This window comes from Podarcis erhardii (assembly GCF_964252035.2).
Source record: "Podarcis erhardii genome assembly, chromosome: 1".
Taxonomy (NCBI): domain Eukaryota; kingdom Metazoa; phylum Chordata; class Lepidosauria; order Squamata; family Lacertidae; genus Podarcis; species Podarcis erhardii.
The window spans coordinates 103,556,589-103,574,113 of NC_138497.1; the positions used below are offsets into that span (position 1 = coordinate 103,556,589).

General features: G+C 42.7%; 1 long non-coding RNA gene across 1 annotated transcript; it reads left to right on the forward strand.

The window, feature by feature from the left end:
- The first annotated feature begins 2,368 nt into the window (after positions 1-2,368).
- Positions 2,369-7,722, forward strand: LOC309331092. The gene is made up of 3 exons (XR_014151727.1): positions 2,369-2,510; positions 6,720-6,754; positions 7,557-7,722. It is a non-coding gene; the product is annotated as an uncharacterized lncRNA (long non-coding RNA).
- The last annotated feature ends 9,803 nt before the right edge of the window (positions 7,723-17,525 follow it).

A 17,525-nucleotide genomic window follows, 5' to 3' on the forward strand; every position in this document is an offset into this window, starting at 1 on the left:
CAGATATATATATATATATAATTTTTAAAAGGGGAGAGAGAGGCATTCTAGTACTGGGATTAAATTATTCATTAAGCCTCATTATTTATTCATTAGCTCCTGGGTTTATCTAAAGGTATCTACTTTCTGTTGTCAATAAAGAAAATGAATCCTGATTTGGAGAGCTTGCAAACCTGGTGGGCTGCTGATAGCAGCTTGTCCTCCTAATCCCATTTTCTCATCGCTGTTCGACTCACCACCTTAAAACTGGGTATGTATATTGGCCACATCCACACCATGCATTTAAAGCACACCATTTTTAACAGCCATGGCTTCCCTCAAAGGATTCTTGGAGCTGCAGTTTGTCAAGGCTCCTGAGAGTTGTTAGGAGACCTCTGTTCCCTGTCCAGAGCTACAATTCTCAGAATCAATGTGCTCTGCATGGGGAACTCTGGGAGTTGTGGCTCTGGGAATGGAATACGAGCCCTCCTAACAGCTCTCAGCACCCTTATGAACCACAAGTCCCAGAATTCTTTGGGGAAGCCATGGCTGCTAAAAGTGGCACCATAGTTCTTTAAATGTAGGGTGTGAGTGTGGCCATCATTGCCCTTGGAGTTACGCTGAGGTAATGGAATGTTGGCAGGCTAGAGTGGGCATCAAATAGACCAAACCAACTTAAACCCAACTATTGTGGTTTATAGAGAGTTTGCAGGTTGAACTGTTAAAACAGGGATGTAGACTCTCAGGCCTCTCTATCAGACTTTGTCTTTCAAAGTCTGGAAAGAGAAGTTGCTGAATTGCAACTTATTACCAAGCTTAAAACCATGGAGAGACCTGGTCTGAATAGAGACATTGGATTCTTATCTCATTATACATGAAAAAGTTATTTTTAGCCATCTCACCCCTTGCTTTTTCTTGTAGGACCAATTGCAGTCGTTAACAGTCGTCAACAGGTTTACCACACCTATCAGCCAATCACCCATTACCACCACCCTTCTGAGTAATACCCCTCCCCACCCTCTCACTATATATAAGTGACTTCTGTTTCAGTGTATCTGAAGAAGTGTGCATGCACACAAAAGCTCATACCAAAAACAAACTTAGTTGGTCTCTAAGGTGTTACTGGAAGGAATTTTTTTTTATTAGTTTGTTTCGACTACGGCAGACCAACACGGCTACCTACCTGTAATCAAAAATATAGAGAGCAGGGGCGGATAACCTATGATGCTTTAGATGTTTAGACTCTTGCTCGCATCAGCCCCTACTAGCATGGCTTGCATAAGCTTTCTACAAGCAAATCAGAATGAATGTTCCATCAATAGGTCATCTGGGGCATTCAAAGGAGACTGCCCATTATCAGAAATGCCAAGGAAAACATTTCGTGCAATTATGGAACTCCATCTGCCATAGCCAACAGATATCCCTATGCAACAAGACCTTGTTCCTGGACTTATAGAAGCTGGCACTGTATCGGCTTAATTCAATCTCCTTGGTAAACATGCATTAAATTAAATATCACATATCTTTATGTTTTCTAAACACCACTTATGCTTCAATTGCTTCCTGCTGATATGAAACCAGAAACTTTAGCTGCTAGTTAAAATTCCTGATTAATGGAAAAAAAAATAGTGGAAAGTCAAATCCAAACTTCCTAAGACAGTGATTAACTATAAATGTCATAGTAAATTCTCCCAAAATAGCATCCATTTACATACAATTTCACTTATTAGAAAGCTAGCTAGTAAATTAGTAAAAGGCAAATGGATCTTCAGGGTTGCTAAATTGAAGAAGAACCTGGAATCTGGCAAAGCAACTGGCGTCCTGAGAATATGATTTCTTCCTTTAATTTAAGCAGTATATTTTCAGTCTTTAAACTTCTGCAGAAAAGTTAGGAAGCACTTGAGCAGATCAGGGCTTTCATTCCTATCTCTTTCCCAAGGCTGTCATCTGACACAGTAGGACATTTAGCCCAGGTGTTCTGCAGCTCTTTTGAAATTCTGTCCACTGATAACCTGGTAATCTGTGCCAGAATAACCGTGGTTGCAATCTGATACCATAGTCATACATTTGGTTGTTGTTCACACCCATAACTTGTTGCAGGGTGTATCGGTTGACACCCAGTGTTCTGAGATACGATCCTGACGCTTTTTTAAAAAGCAGTGCTGTAATTACAGCATGGCCATCGATAGCAAGTCATCAACCTATTCCAAGCTGAAAAGGAATTCAGGCCACTCCACAATGCCTACAGGCATAGTATATGGGTGACAACTACACTGGAGGCCTCACAACACATGCAATTCAAGCAGTTCCAGTAGCTGAGGTGACCAACCAAAGTGGAACAGAACTCAGAGGTTCTGCACATCCTGACATCATGGGAGAAATCCGTTTGGAATCTTATGAATTGGTTCGCTGTATCTTAGCTGGGGTTTGTCCAAAACAATTTGCTGCTTGAAGTGAAGGAGAAGATAGCATACCCACACCCTCTTCTATGTTCAGAAGCTGAGTAGTCTGGTAACTGACTCTTCGACAAGGTGACATCTTCTGCTACACCTGATGTTGGGTTAAGGCAGTCCAGAGTGGGAGATGTGGCTCACAAACCTTTATCCTCCAACAACTCACTGCTGATACTCAGCATCTGTCATCTGAGGTAGTCAGCTCATTCCACCTAATGGCAGGGCCAGCTCTGGTTTAGCTAAGCTGTTGGGTTATGACAGCTAGGTGATATGTTTAACAGAGTCCTGTTCATGGAGAAGTGGCTCACTTGATGGGATGGAGCCACATCCCTAGTTTCCCACAGTGGTATGGCTTCTGCTTACCATAGCTGTCAACATTTCCCTTTTTAAAAGAGAAATTCCCTTATTCCGAATAAGATTCCTTGCAAGAAAAGGGAAAAGTTGGCAGCTATGCTGCTTACTGGGAGAAAGATGAGAAGGTGGGGAAGCTGGGACTGGGTACTGGCACTCTCTGATGCTCTCAATGATACTACCACATAGCCACAATCTCTTGGGACTGGGCTATGAGCAACAAAGGAACAGTACTTTCACAGCAAAGGGATGCCAAAGAAGAAATGCAGAGTTGCAGCTCTGAATGGGTTTCTGGTGGGGGACAGAGTAGCTATTGCCATTAAAGTAGGCAGTCAACTTATTTCTTGTGTCCCCCCCCCCTTCTTTAGCCCACAGATGGATGTCACACAGGGATGCAGTGGGCATGGATGGGAAGCCTGTGGCTCTTCAGAAGTTCATTCATTCATTGATTTTATTTTTATGAGACTTTTCCATACACTCATGTTCAAAGCAACTTGCAACAAAGAAACTGGGGTGTGTTTCAAACAAACAAGAACAATTTCTTAATATCAGCAAAATAATAACAGAATAACTATTTCATAATAACATAGCAAAAACAAAAATATAATAACGTACCAAAGAAACCTCCACATTTTTGATACTATAAATATAACAAGATTACTTAAATAGCATGCAGCACCCAATAACAAAGATAACAAGGGAGCTTCACAGTTTCACCTTTGTCCTAGAAACACCCATCTCAGGATGTGACTCATAGTCTCTTGCAGCAGCTTGTTATAAGGCTTCCAAGGGCAAAGGGTGGAGCAGGTGGAAACACCCTTCCCATGTTGGACTCCATCTCCCATCATCCCAAAACATGGGCTATACTGGCTAGGGCTGATGAGAGCTGGAATCCAGCAACATATAGCTGGCCACAGGCTCCCCATCATGGCTTTGGAGCACTTTAGGCTAGGAAAGCCTGGCTTTTGTGTAAGGTTGACAAAAGGCACAATATCCACTGAATAATGTGAATTCAAGAATAACATGAATGAAGGGCCTATACTCACCTGGGCAGGGATGAGCACAGGGCTCAATAGGAATTCAGAGGAGCCCCCAGTGCACTGAAAAGAGACCACAGCATGCTATAGTTTCCTGGAATAATAATGTAATGCGCACCTCTTGTATTCCCACCCAGCCCAAGTGCCCGTTCCATGTCAATCTGGCTCCCAACCCAGTCAGATTAAAGACTGGGGCCTCAGTTATCAATAAGCAGTCAATTTTCACCCACCTGTGGCCTAAGAAAGACTCCAGTTGAAGAGCAACTAGTTCAGAGAAGTATTTTCCTCCCTTCTGCCCCCCCAGCCGCTGTTCAGCACATTGTAAAAATGAAGAGGAAATTGTTGTTGTTGTTGTTTAGTCATTTAGTCATGTCCTACTCTTTGTGACCCCATGGACCAGAGCACGCCAGGCACTCCTGTCTCCCACTGCCTCCCACGGCTTGGTCAAACTCAGATTCATAGCTTCAAGAACACTGTCCAACAATCTTGTCCTCTGTCATCCCCTTCTCCTTGTACCCTCAATCTTTCCCAGCATCAGGGTCTTTTCCAGAGACTCGACTCTTCTCCTGAGGTGGCCAAAGTATTGGAGCTTCAGCTTCAGGATCTGTCCTTCCAGTGAACACTCAGGGCTGATTTCCTTCAGAACGGGTAGGTTTGATCTTCTTGCAGTCCATGGGACTCTCAAGAGTCTCCTCCAGCACTATAATTCAAAAGCATCAATTCTTCCGCGATCAGCCTTCTTTATGATCCAGCTCTCACTTCCATACATCACTACTGGGAAAACCATGGCTTTAACTATATGCTTTGTCGGCAAGGTGATGTCTCTGCTTTTTAAGATGCTGTCTAGGTTTGTCATTGCTTTTCTCCCAAGAAGCAGGCATCTTTTAATTTTGTGACTGCTGTCACCATATGCACTGATCACGGAGCACAAGAAGGTAAAATCTCTCACTGCCTCCATTTCTTCCAAAGAGGAAATAGCCTTGATATTTCAAAAACTGTTAGCAAGGTCAAAGATATGCGCTCATGGGGTCATCCCCAAAACTAATAAATATAGTTCATATCCAAGTTCTTTTTCCTTTCTTTCTTTTTAAATGATTCCAGGCTCTGATTCCACCATCTTTCACATAGTCATTATGGGACTTGCTTCAAAGAAAAGGCAATGGACAGAGCTGCAGTCTTGAAAAGAATCAGTCACAGAAGAGATTGTTGTGAAGCACTCAAAGTTGTCACAAAGTTCTTTAATATTGAAGAGATGCTCACAAGTCATTAGCAACCTCTCTCTCTCACACACACACACACACACACCCACACACCACATCTGTTCTTCCTGGGCCACACCATTCACCATTGCTGCTTCATACTTTCCTTGAGTGTTTTGGCCTGACTGGAATGTGTCTTTGAACTCTGTTAATCTATCTTGCTTCCCTAGCTGGAGGATAGAGAAAAAGGGGCGTGAAAACAGGTATACAAAATTGTTTACTGCACAATGGTAAATTTTACATTTGTTACTTTTGTTTCTGGTCCTGCCCACTACTGGAAGATCACCAAGATGGGAATATAACCCCCAATCTGGGGGGGGGGGAGGGAGTCTCCCACCCCTGATATAGCAAAACATGGTTCCTAACATATTCTGATATCAGAAAATTTACAGCATAAAAGCTCAGAACCAACTTTTTGCATTGTGCCCAGAAACCAGTGGGGAGCCAGGAAAATTGGTGCAAAATGGGACTTATGGGCTCTGCACACAGCCTGCTCCATTACAGCTGTGTATTACACCATAGAAGGTTCCATACAGTCTTCAAAGGCAGCACCATACAGAGTGCATTGTGGAAGCCCAACCTTGACGTGACCAAGGCATGTGCTGATGGCAGCAGCCAGAGCTACTGAAGCCCCATTTCTTTAAAAAAGAAAAGAAAACTGTTCTTCACAGGAGCAGAGGACTCTCAGATTCCTTTAATGGAATACCCAGCTCCTGGAGGGGCAGGTGATGGCCGCACCTCCCCTCCCCCACAATCCAACTGAGCCAATGCCTAACCACCACCTTACAAGTTGAGACGATTTGCTAAAGGGTAAGTGAAAACCAAATGGCTAAGGTCAATCTGCCAAATGGAAAAATTCCTACCCAGCTCCTGTTCCAAAACAGGCAACCCAAACAAAAGCAAGGCCAAGCGACTCTACCTAAACTAGGGAGGGTGTTCAGCCGTGTGAAACAAGTGCCCCTGCTTGCATCACACTGCCATTTTTAAAGCCCCTGGGATCACGCCACCCACTGGCTATTGGCTAAGATTGCCTGGCGTGATCCCAGGGAAATGGGCAGGACTTCTTGCTCCTCCCCCCCCATTTTAACCCTGTCAGGTGAGTTCTTGGGTCCCGCGCACAACCAGGACCCTCTGTTATGAGGATCCCATTTTGCAGAAACGCAGTTAGTGCTCTGGTGGTATAGTTTCAAGATGGTGTTTAATTAGTGCTGTGTGAAAGGCTTATGAGACACACTAGAATAACAAATGGAAAGATGATGGGAAAAGGAACCCATATTTGTAGATACAGTGGTACCTCTACTTACGTGCACCTCTGGTTACGTATCCTTCGGGATACACTCGCGGCAAACCCAGAAGTATTTTTCCAGGTTTTGTCGTGTGTGCATGCATGCACAGAAGCGTTCTACCGTGCCGCGCACATGCGCAGAAGCACTCTAGTGCACTGCATGCATGTGCAGAACAGGCATCTCTGGTTTTGAAAACCTTGGGATCCGACTGGAACAGATCCTGTCCGCAACCGGAGGTACCACTGTACTGGATATATTACTGATAGACAAAGCTGTTAAAAGTCATGTAGATGTTATTACAGAACTCCCCAGGATACAAATGCAAACCTACACAATTTTTTATTCTTCTTACAGGATCTGAAAAGGAGTAGATTCTATACTAATTGAAGGTAAACTTCATTCCCTCTCTCTCCCCCCCCCCCCCCATCCACCAAATGACACATATAGAAACTTTCTAGGGTGGTGCTGTTGGTAGGGTATTTTTTTTGGTTTTTTTTTTTTTTTTTTTTAGGAATTCAATGATATTGGAGGAAATGGATTTTTCTTCCTGACCATATCACCATCTAATAATGCCTAAAGAATAAGATAGTGGGTGGGAAATGAACAGTGAAGGACCCTGGATTTCATTTACTGTCACAGAAATGTTGCCTGGCTGAGGCCTAAAATTAATCTACTTTGTCCCTGACAAATCCAGTAAAACTACAGTAGGGCAGATGCTTTCGTATTTGTTTTTTTAAAATGCATACATATTCAATACCAGATGCAATAAAGTATTAGAAACAATCAGCATGAAGAAGGTTCAACACATACAGATATCTTTGAAACTCAGTTAATCAAGATGTCAAAGTAACTAAAGCAGTTTTACAGATTTTTATTGAAAATAAATCACTTTATCATATATTGCAATGTATATTATTGTTTCCTCATCCAGTCTGACTATGCAGCCACTTGCACTTTTTTTCCTCCAAAGAGTATCTCCTGCCCTCTTTAGTCCACTTTTTATAACTACATTTACTAAGGAAATTGTTGTGCAAACATAACTTTCAGTCTGACTTTTACTTTTGTTCAGGGACAGGGGAGAGAGAGAGAGTTATTAGCTCTTTCTGATAGGAACATTGGGCAGGAAATGCTATAATGGTTGCAGAATTGTATGTTTCTCTGTGTGCAGCTACTTGTTGGTTACCTTTACAGTGAAGCAGGAAATCCTGAGATGACACTGAAGCCAAAAAGATTTGACTTCTCAGCTTTTAGAAAGAAGCTTCTGGATACGAAGATGTCCGGCATCCTAAAACTGCATATGCAAAAGTCAAAATTAGAAAATTAGCAGATAATATTCTTTTTTGTTTTAATAAAGGTTTACACACCCGACAGAGAAATTGTCCTGAGAGGGCTTTTTAGTTCACCATAGTGGCCTGGTTTCCTTGACATGGTAAACCAAATGATAGTTTACCAGTGTGCCTCAAATATTCAGGTTTCTGGAGCTCACATCTACTTTGCTCCTGGGTCTTTGTTACTCCTGTGCCACACTAAGTTAAGCCACAGCTTGTGGTTAGCAAGGAAAAAGTGGAACCAGGTTCAGATGACATGCTAAGCCAAATCTTGACATGGCTCAGGGTGGTGCAGGTGTGGAAAAGTCCAAGGAAAAGCAAAATGGCTGCGAGCTCCTCTCTGGGAGTCTGCACATTAACACCTGCATGGTAAGCCATAGTTTGCCTTACCATGTTGTGTGAACCACCTAGTGCTTCCATTTAAAATGGCCCACAGATGCACAGGCAAAAGACTGGCTGGCTGGTTCAAACCAGTATGCTAAATTCAGTACCCGCCCCCAAAAACAGCACTCAGTTCATTAGTATATTATTTTGTCATTTGTTAAAACTGACACCAAGTGACTTGCAAAGTGAAACAAGCATTAAACCCAAGTACAAAAATCAGAATAAAATGAATATTTAACCCCACCCCACTCATAAAATATAGGGATGTGGGTGGCGTGGTGGTCTAAACCACTGAGCCTCTTGGGCTTGCCAATCGGAAGGTCAGCAGTTTGAATCTGTGCAATAGTGGTGAGCTCCTGTTGCTCTGTCCCAGCTTCTGCCAACCTAGCAGATCAAAAGCACACCAGTGCAAGTAGATAAATAGGTACCACTGCAGTGGAAAGGTAAACAGTGTTTCCGTGCACTCTGGCTTCCATCACAGTGTTCCGTTGCGCCGGAAGCAGTTTAGTCATGCTGGCCACATGACCCGGAAAGCTGTCTGCAGACAGCTAATGCATCTCTCACCCCACTAAAACACAAGCAAGAAAGAGGTCACAAGCCTTGAGGAAAAGAACAATTTGCCTGGGGCCTAAAAAATGGTAAAGATAGGTCAGGTACAACTGGGTGGAAAGAGCATTCCACAGTTGTGGAGCCACCACTAAAAAAGGCCTGTTGTGCTGATATGGCACATTGAGAACAGCCTCAGATGGCAAACACAACCTCTGGTTCAGTATGCCAGAAGAAAGTGCTGAAAGGCTTCTTTATATATTATGTGTGTCTTCACTCACAATAATCATAATTAATGCCTTTGTTCTGTCTCACCTATTCTTGAACCGAGCTGAACAAATTTACTGTTGATCTGATCTGTTACAAAGTTGGAGAATCCCCGTCTTTGCATTTTTTAAAACCTCTAAAATAGCAGCTAAGTTGCTTCAACGGACTGAATTGCTCCTTGCAGGAGGATTCTGAATGAGTCAGTCACTATTTTCCCCTTGGGAGTTTCTATTGCAGCCTTCAGCCTCCGCCCCGCATATGAGCTGTGGCTTAAAAGCCACACTCAGACCTTTAATTAATAACTGGAAAGTGCTTTGAAGATGAAAACAACTATACAATATACATGTTAAGTGGCATTACTCTTTTTGCATGGGGACTCAACAGGCTTTAATTAATGAGCTACTTGTATCACATAAGAAACAAAGTTGAACAATTGCAGGTTAGAGCTACATTGGGCAAACAACCCAGCTCTTCTTTCTAAGGGGTTATAACATCTGCACCCCCCTAAAATAGAGAAAGTAAAGCAACATTGTACAATGAACTGAGCCAATTTGGAGAGGGAATGTTCAAGGATTTGAACAGCAACCAGTGTGGTGCAGCTATTTCAGTGGCAGGTAAGTGCAAATCCAGCAAGTTGCATTAGGGATACCACTTGTATGTAAAATATATTGAAATAATGTATGACTCTTCTACAGAACTTAACTGCATCTTGTGCAAAGAACTTGGTCAAAGTCAGTATTTTTAGTTTTTCCCTAATTGGCTGAGCTTTGCCTTCCAGATGTAATTATACTTTTAACTCTCCTGTACTTTAAGTGAAGGCTGCAGATCAGCTTATATTTTTACCCAAACAAGATCCTTGTTATAGCCTAAAATCAAAGAAATTACCACCCCCCTTAATGTTTTGTTAAGGGATTGAATTATTTAAAAAAAAAAAAAATAGGGACTTGGTTATAAAATAAAGCATAAATCAAAATCTACAGTTTGCAGATTCTTGGGACCTCCTATATTCTGCATCTTGGAAATGAGACATGCATAGTGTGCTTCAATATATAGATCAGAGGCATGTCTTTTCAACTTGTGGCCTAGATTGATTTTCTTTTTGTTTAAGAAAGGGTTAAGTTGAAGAAGCAGGGGGGAAAGAAAGAAATTAACTAAAGTAAGGCCCTCGTGATACAATGACACTTGCTCTATGCTCTTACAGAGAAAAACAGGATGATAAAACACCACAAAGAGGAGTGTTATGAATTTTATTAATGACTAGAAGACAGTGTGCAAAACATCAAAGGTCTGTGGAAAAGATTAATGACCCCGTGTGAGACTGTTTAATTACCTCCAGCTAATTAGATTCTTGACCAAATTTTTAATATCTGCATTCCTTCTAAAGCCTAATTGAGATTCCACATTATTTATCAATCTTTCAAAAAGCCCTTAGTGTGCTGGTTTTTTCAAGGTTCCCCCTCCCCCTCCCTTTTGCACTTTGACTCCATTTATGGTCAATTATTAAATAAATAGCAAAGTAACTGTTCGCCACAAATTGTATATGTGGAACACTTTATGCCTGTTTATTTTGACTGGGAGACTACCATTGGCAGCGATTCTGCTACATAATGAAGCGCTCTAATAAATTGACTTTGCCCACTGTAAACACGGGTGGTGGTATTTTGGTTATTCTCACTGCGCTTGAGCTCTCTCTCTCTCTCTCTCTCTCTCTCTCTCTCTGTGGGGGGGGGGGGTAAAGTAGCATATTGTCCGTTAATCCTTGTTTCCGTTTACCTTGGTCCCATCTCAGAGACAGAAAGGGAATGTTTATCATGCAAACTGGAGAAGTCTGCCCGGGCCACTTCATTACAGTCGCTCTATTTCATTTATGATTGCTTCGGCACTGCTCCCAACAGAATGGTCTTTGTATAACGTAATTAATATTAGAAGGCAAGGAACGTAACTATTATTTACAGCCTCAACCAGTGTGATGGACCAAGCCGGAGTTCCTCTGTACCAGTAAGTAGGGGGCGGTGAGATTGGAATGTCCTATCCAGTGTCGGGGGGTGGGAATCGAGCTTGTAATGAGCATAAATGGTTCCCTGGAGAGAGATGTAGCAGAACTTTACCCTATCAGAACATGAAATCTTGTTTACATAATGGGACTGAATTTGAAATAGCATACAGCTGGAAAGAACGCAACGCAATTCACTAAGCTGATCTCCAGTGAAAGTCGTCCTTAAATGAGTAGGACTTGCACTGTAGCAGCATCTAAGGACAGCATCCATCACTTCTCCTGAATCATATGTTCTACTGGGATTTAAGAAAGCTGCTCAAATGCTATGCCTTGCATAATTTTTTAAACAATGCTTTTCAAGAAATGATGCACTTGAAGGACAACCAGACTATACGAGGTTAATATAGCCAGCCAAGAATTTGCATTTAAAGAAAATATTCAGAGAGGGGAAAGGCAACAATTAAAATTTAAGTTTTATCTTTAATTCATTTCAGTTGATGATTGTCAGGCTTCGAAATGTTTTTATTCTCACTGCTTTTGACAGACAGGAACTTTTATTTATTTTCAGCCTTCACAGCCAAATATTCAACACAGTTTACAAACAAAATAAAGGAATGCACAGTGCACAGGTGATGTATTGGTGTGTGAGTGTGGGGGGACACAATACAGTAAAGAGGATTACAGCTTTTGGGGGATGCCAAAAATATACAGATGTCATACAACTTAAAGCCTGGTCAGAAGTGGCTTCCCCCAACTCTCTTAAGAACGTAAGGAACGAAGGGAGATGCCTTATACAGAGCCAGAGCATTGATTCACATCCAGAGCATTGACCCACATCAAGCTCAATATTGCCTACACAGACTGGCAGTTCACTAGCATTGTCAGACTCATGGGTGACCTTGAGGTAGAAGTGAAGGTAAACACCAACAATTGGGAAACACTGGCCTGTGAGCACTCCAGCTGGAGAACAGCCTTTACCAAAGGTGTCATGTGCTTTGAAGACACGAACTCAGGACGCAAGGGAGAAACGTGCTAAGAGGATGTCCCCACTGTGGAAGGATGTGTGGGTCCAGAATTGGCCTCCACAGTCACTTACGGACTCATTGTTAAAACCATGTTTATGGAAGACAATCTTACTCAGCTACAAGTAATCACCGAAGAAGAAGAAGAAGAAGAAGAAGAAGAAGAAGAAGGAGAAGAAGAAGTGAAGGTGGGGCTGCAGCTGAAAATGACAGTGTCATGTTGAAATTCTCCTCTGAAATTCATAGCAAGCTGCTTTATACCAAGTCAGGCCATTGGCTCATCAAGCTCAAAACTGACTGCAGTGACAAATACCTGCCTCAGATCCTGGAGAGTCAGTATCTCTCTCAGCCATAACTGGAGATGCCGGGGATTGAACCTGCAAGCAAAGCAGATGCCCCACCACTGAGCTACAGCCCTGTGTCACTACTGTCTCTGTATTTGTCAGCCCATTAACAGTGTAGATCAGCTTCCGCCCAACCTGCTGCCCTCTAGGTCAGGCATAGGCGAACTCGGCCCTCCAGATGTTTTGGGACTACAACTTCCATGATCCCTAGCTGAGAGGACCAGGGGTCAGGGATGATGGGAATTGTAGTCCCAAAACATCTGGAGGGCTGAGTTTGCCTATGCCTGCTCTAGGTATAGCTAGCTTTCAACACCCTGAATGCCCAATTTTCAGTAAAATGATCATCTGAAGGAGTCCTGTGGTGGACAGATTGGTTCTATAGCTTGACCACATTTTCATCCATACTGTATCAGTTTTTAACATAGTATTTGGCATTGGATTTTTAAATGTTTACAAGTCACATCAAAACTTCTGCATCTCCTGATTATGATGGTTATTATTTGCATCCTCCATCTTTCACTGTTAAGCTCTGATCCAATTTTTCATTCATGTTAGCGGACTACCTTTTAAAACCGAAAACAAACCATCATTTCAAAAAGTAGGCTGGATTTTTTTTATATAAAAAAAAAACTTTTCGCATCCCATATTATGTGCACATGTGAAGGAGTTACTGTGCACTGCCATTCTAAACTTCCACACAAAGGATCAATGTCAATAGAAACCCAACAGTGGTAAGTCATTATCTCCTGCCGTGAGGTCTTTTAGAAATGTCTCTCTAGCTTTGCTCTGCTCCCATCAGTGTCTCCAAAGAGTAATTCTCTCTCCTGACCTGTGGAGGTCTGGGTAATACAATCCCTGATAGAAGCTGCAGCAGTCTTTTATCTTATCTTTCATGACTTTCACATGGATGTTGTTTAAAGGAACACATTAAGGCAAAGGCAAGACCAATTAACAGCAGGATTACTCAAGTTAACATCCTAGTCATATAAATCTAAATATCTCCTCCTCTTCTTCAACATGTCAAGAAAATTCATGATCGTGACTCCCACACGTGAACATAATTTTTCCCCTTGTTCCTTTATGTGTTTAAAATGAAACTGCTCATTTTGCAAAACAGGTACATCAAAGCAGATGTTCACAATTGTAGAAGGACCAACATGTACCATTTATGTGCCAGTTTTGAACACCAGAGGGGCTTAAAATGCTCCATCTCTGAATTTTCACCAAAATGTGAATATCAGCTATTTTTTGAAGTTCCGCAGTCAGAACAAACAGAAGCTTGGTTATTTTTTAAATTTTTCATTAAGGCTTTTCAGTGGTATTTTTAATTTATTACATTATTTATAATACTGTATTTCCACACTGAGTGTATGGAAGACATTCCACAATTAATAGGATAAAAAAACTAAGCAGTCACAAAAACAATGGAAACAACAATTTATCATAAGAGAGGCAAAATCCATGGAGATGAAAATTAGGCATGAATGACTGGGGTCCAGTGAGATTTCTCCAGGCTAGCTTTCCAAATGACTCTGGTAAAAGGTATTCCTGGCCAGTGGCCCCACCTGAGCATCTAGAAAAAGAAGCAGTTGCAGGAGTCACATACCTGCAGATTTAGGAGGGCTGCAATCAGACCCAGAGCAAACTTTGCACCCCAAGATTGTCAAGATCAGCAAACCAACCATACCTGCAATATCTGGGTTAAGCTTAAGTCCATCCCCATCTAGTTCTAAAGCTGCCCTCAAACAGAGGTTTATAACTGCTACTGCCTCCTGGGGATCAGAGGACAGAAATGAGAGATAGAGCTGGGGTTACTCACAGAAATCTCCAAATGAACCAGTGGTTCCAACATTTAGATGTTGAACAAGCTCCTGGGAGGCCCAAGAGAATAACCAGAATGGCCCTCCCCCTATCTCCTGTGCAGGTTGTGCACCTGGGCAATGAAACCTCTCTTCTCTTACAAACCTGGGCCAGAAGCCATTTTGGAAATGATTTATTATTTACTTATTTAATATAGTAATGATTTCCGAAGACTCCTTCCTGGCATTCGACAGTGTAGGAAGACAAGGTTGGCTAGTCTTGAAGTCATGCTAAGAAGGAAGGAGGCAACAAGGACGTATCTGTCTTTCGCTATCTCAATCTGGTAATCTCCCCCAGCAACTGAGCAGCAGGGGGAAATAGCTGAGCAAGATAACTAAATAGAAAACCCTGCTAGCCAGAGTTGTCTCTTGTCCTATCAACATGACTATCAGTATATCTATGTGCAGATACAGGTGGCAGTATCAATATGGCAAGTCCTTCAACTTTTCATTGAGCTTCAGGAGTCTTCAAGATTCTCGGAAGCAACATCAGATTCTCAGCGGACCAATCTCAGATTGTGAGGTGCAGATGAATAAACATCAGCAGTCTGTTTGATATGTGACTATTCCTATTTTAACCTCAGAATTCAGTGTTTATAAATGAAAAATAACCAATAGTGGAATTAGAACTTCTACCATGGCACTGAGGGCTATTTCTCCAGATTCACACAAAAAACACAAAACCGTCTTTTTATCAGCAGGAATAGCCACATCTTTGCAAAGCAGTAAGCTGGAGTGTATACCTTTCACACATCCCATGCTGGTCCTGTATAAATCCAAAATTAGATTCCATCTCCTGAAAGCCTTTTAACATATTTGTTTTTTTCCCTCCCCTGCAAGCCTTCCACAGTCCAGCATCCATTGCAACTAAATTAGGCCTTTTTCCTCTCAGCATGACCTAAATGGATCTACTTTAGGTGAATCCTAGGTAGTTAAACGTTTGCTCGGTTCTAATAAAATAGCAGCATCCATGCCAAATTACTAGTGGTCTGTCCCAAATAAGATTAGCAGTTCATTATCCATGAGGTCACAGCTACAGTCACAGTACTACACAAATGGCATAGAAGCGATACTTTCACCCAGAGCCCTAGAACTAAACAGCATGATACCTTAATTTGTACTATTAGTGGTTATAGTGGCACGTGGATATTACAAGGTGGGGAGCTCACATGGCATCTGTCAGACATATAAATACTAGAATTTAATGCTGGCATGGTCTCCTTTATTTCCTCCTCCCCCTTATCATTAACTCAGTCCCTTACTATTATCTGAAGGTGGAGGTGGCAGCTTTATTTACACAATCTAACGTTTTTCAAGCGGTAAGCATTCGACCAGAAACAGTGCTACAAATCAATACCGATGAAAATAAAGGGTGATCTTGTCAGCAGGCAGGCTTTCTATTGTGAAAATTACAGCTATCTCCAGCTGAGAAGGTACTAAATGCAGCCATCCATACTACCTGCAACAGAAAGGCTGGCTTCTCCACTGGCGATTAATACCATGTTCAGCTCTCACCTGCTCACAGCGCAAGTCCTTCCTTGCTACCCCAAGATTCACGGCCAGACCTCCTCTGACAGTGGAGTTTATTCACTCCATTTGGAAGGCTCCCTTTTCTGCAGGGATGAGGGAGCCTTTGTCACACCCCAAGGGCCATATTTCCTTCTGGGCCACTTTCCAAGGGCCACATTTGAGAGATGGGCGGGGCCAGAGGCAAAAGTGGGTGGAGCAATGAACATAGATTTTGCCTTTGCGTGGTAGGCTAGTCTCTGCACAAACATTTCCCTCTCTATCCTCCATCCAGCAGTTGTCCGAGTTCAATGACCCCTTCCAGCCAGGCAAAAGCCAGTGCTTTTTTCCGGCCAGAGCACACTTTAGCACAGTTCCAGCACTTCTTGGGTGGGTTCCATTGTGGGCTGGCACGCCCCCACCTACTTCTTGCCTTTACGTACTTCTGAGAAGCCCCAAACCAACATTTCAAGTCAAAATGGAAGCTGACTCCACCTAGCTCCTAGACACTCCTAAACACGATTGGTCAAGCTATGGGGTGGGGCCAATTCAATTTCCCTTTTCTCAAATCCATCTCCCATGTTGTGGCAGCAGGTTTTAAGCTTTTCAGCCAGGCCTGTACTTTTGCACACACATGTATTTGTGTGAAGGCCCTTCCAAGCTGCCCTAGCCATCCACCTGAATCTAAGTGAAGGAGAGAAGCAGGGCGCATTTATTTGACCTGCACCATAACCAGGGGTACCCCCAAATCAGCTAGGGACGCAGCTTGCTGTAATTTTTAGCTCCACAGGCAGTGAATGTGACTGTTATCAAGCAGGCATCTGTTCAGGGCTGTTCCAAATCGCCCAGCAACTTACTGTAACAACTTCATGGTGACTTCTGTCAGACTGAATTTGGTGGCAGGTAAGATTGTGGTGGGTGACGCTGTGCTCTAAACCACTGAGCCTTGGGCTTGCCGATCGGAAGGTTGGCGGTTCGAATCACCGCGACGGTGTGAGCTCCCATTGCTCGGTCCCTGCTCCTGCCAACCTAGCAGTTCGAAATCACGTCAAAGTGCAAGTAGATAAATAGGTACCGCTCCAGTGGGAAGGTAAACGGCGTTTCCGTGCGCTGCTCTGGTTCACCAGAAGTGGCTTAGTCATGCTGGCCACATGACCCGGAAGCTGTACACCGGCTCCCTCGGCCAATAAAGCGAGATGAGCACCGCAACCCCAGAGTCGGTCACAACTGGACCTAATGGTCAGGGGTCCCTTTACCTTTACCTTAACATTGTATCTGGCCCAAGCACAGTGGGAAGTCCCATTGAGAGAAGTGCTTTACCTGTTGCATAGGTACACTTAGAGGGATTGCAGTGACCGCAAGCCCTGTGTCCACCCAGCAAGTCTCTATTCATATTGCAGAACTCCCATTTTATGTTATCATCATCACTTACTGTATTGCTTCGCACATAACATGAAACCATGGTTTATTAAGCTATGTTAAACAATGTTTTAGCATTATGTGTGAACCCAGTCAGCCCAGCAGCTTAACTATGGCTTAAGAGATCCTTCTTAATCATTGTTAAGGGGTCATCACCACACAAAAGCTACAAAGCCAACAGTGGCAAAACATTCAAACCACTCTCAAGGTGGCTGCTCTCGCTGGTGCTTTTAACTATTCTGTGACATGATAAACCAAGGTTTAAGTGATCATCTGCCAGGCACCTCAGCTTTAACTGTGGTTTATTAACTATAGTTAACATTAATTGTGGTTAATGTTAACCATGGTTTAGCAGCGTGTGTGAATCTGGCCAAAGTGTAAATCCTGGATCTCTTAAAATGGTCAGTCTCCATTACATACTTCATCCCTCATTGTTCCTCTGGGCTAAAATGTTATATTGAAGCCCATTTCTCCCTCTCTTTGTTGCTG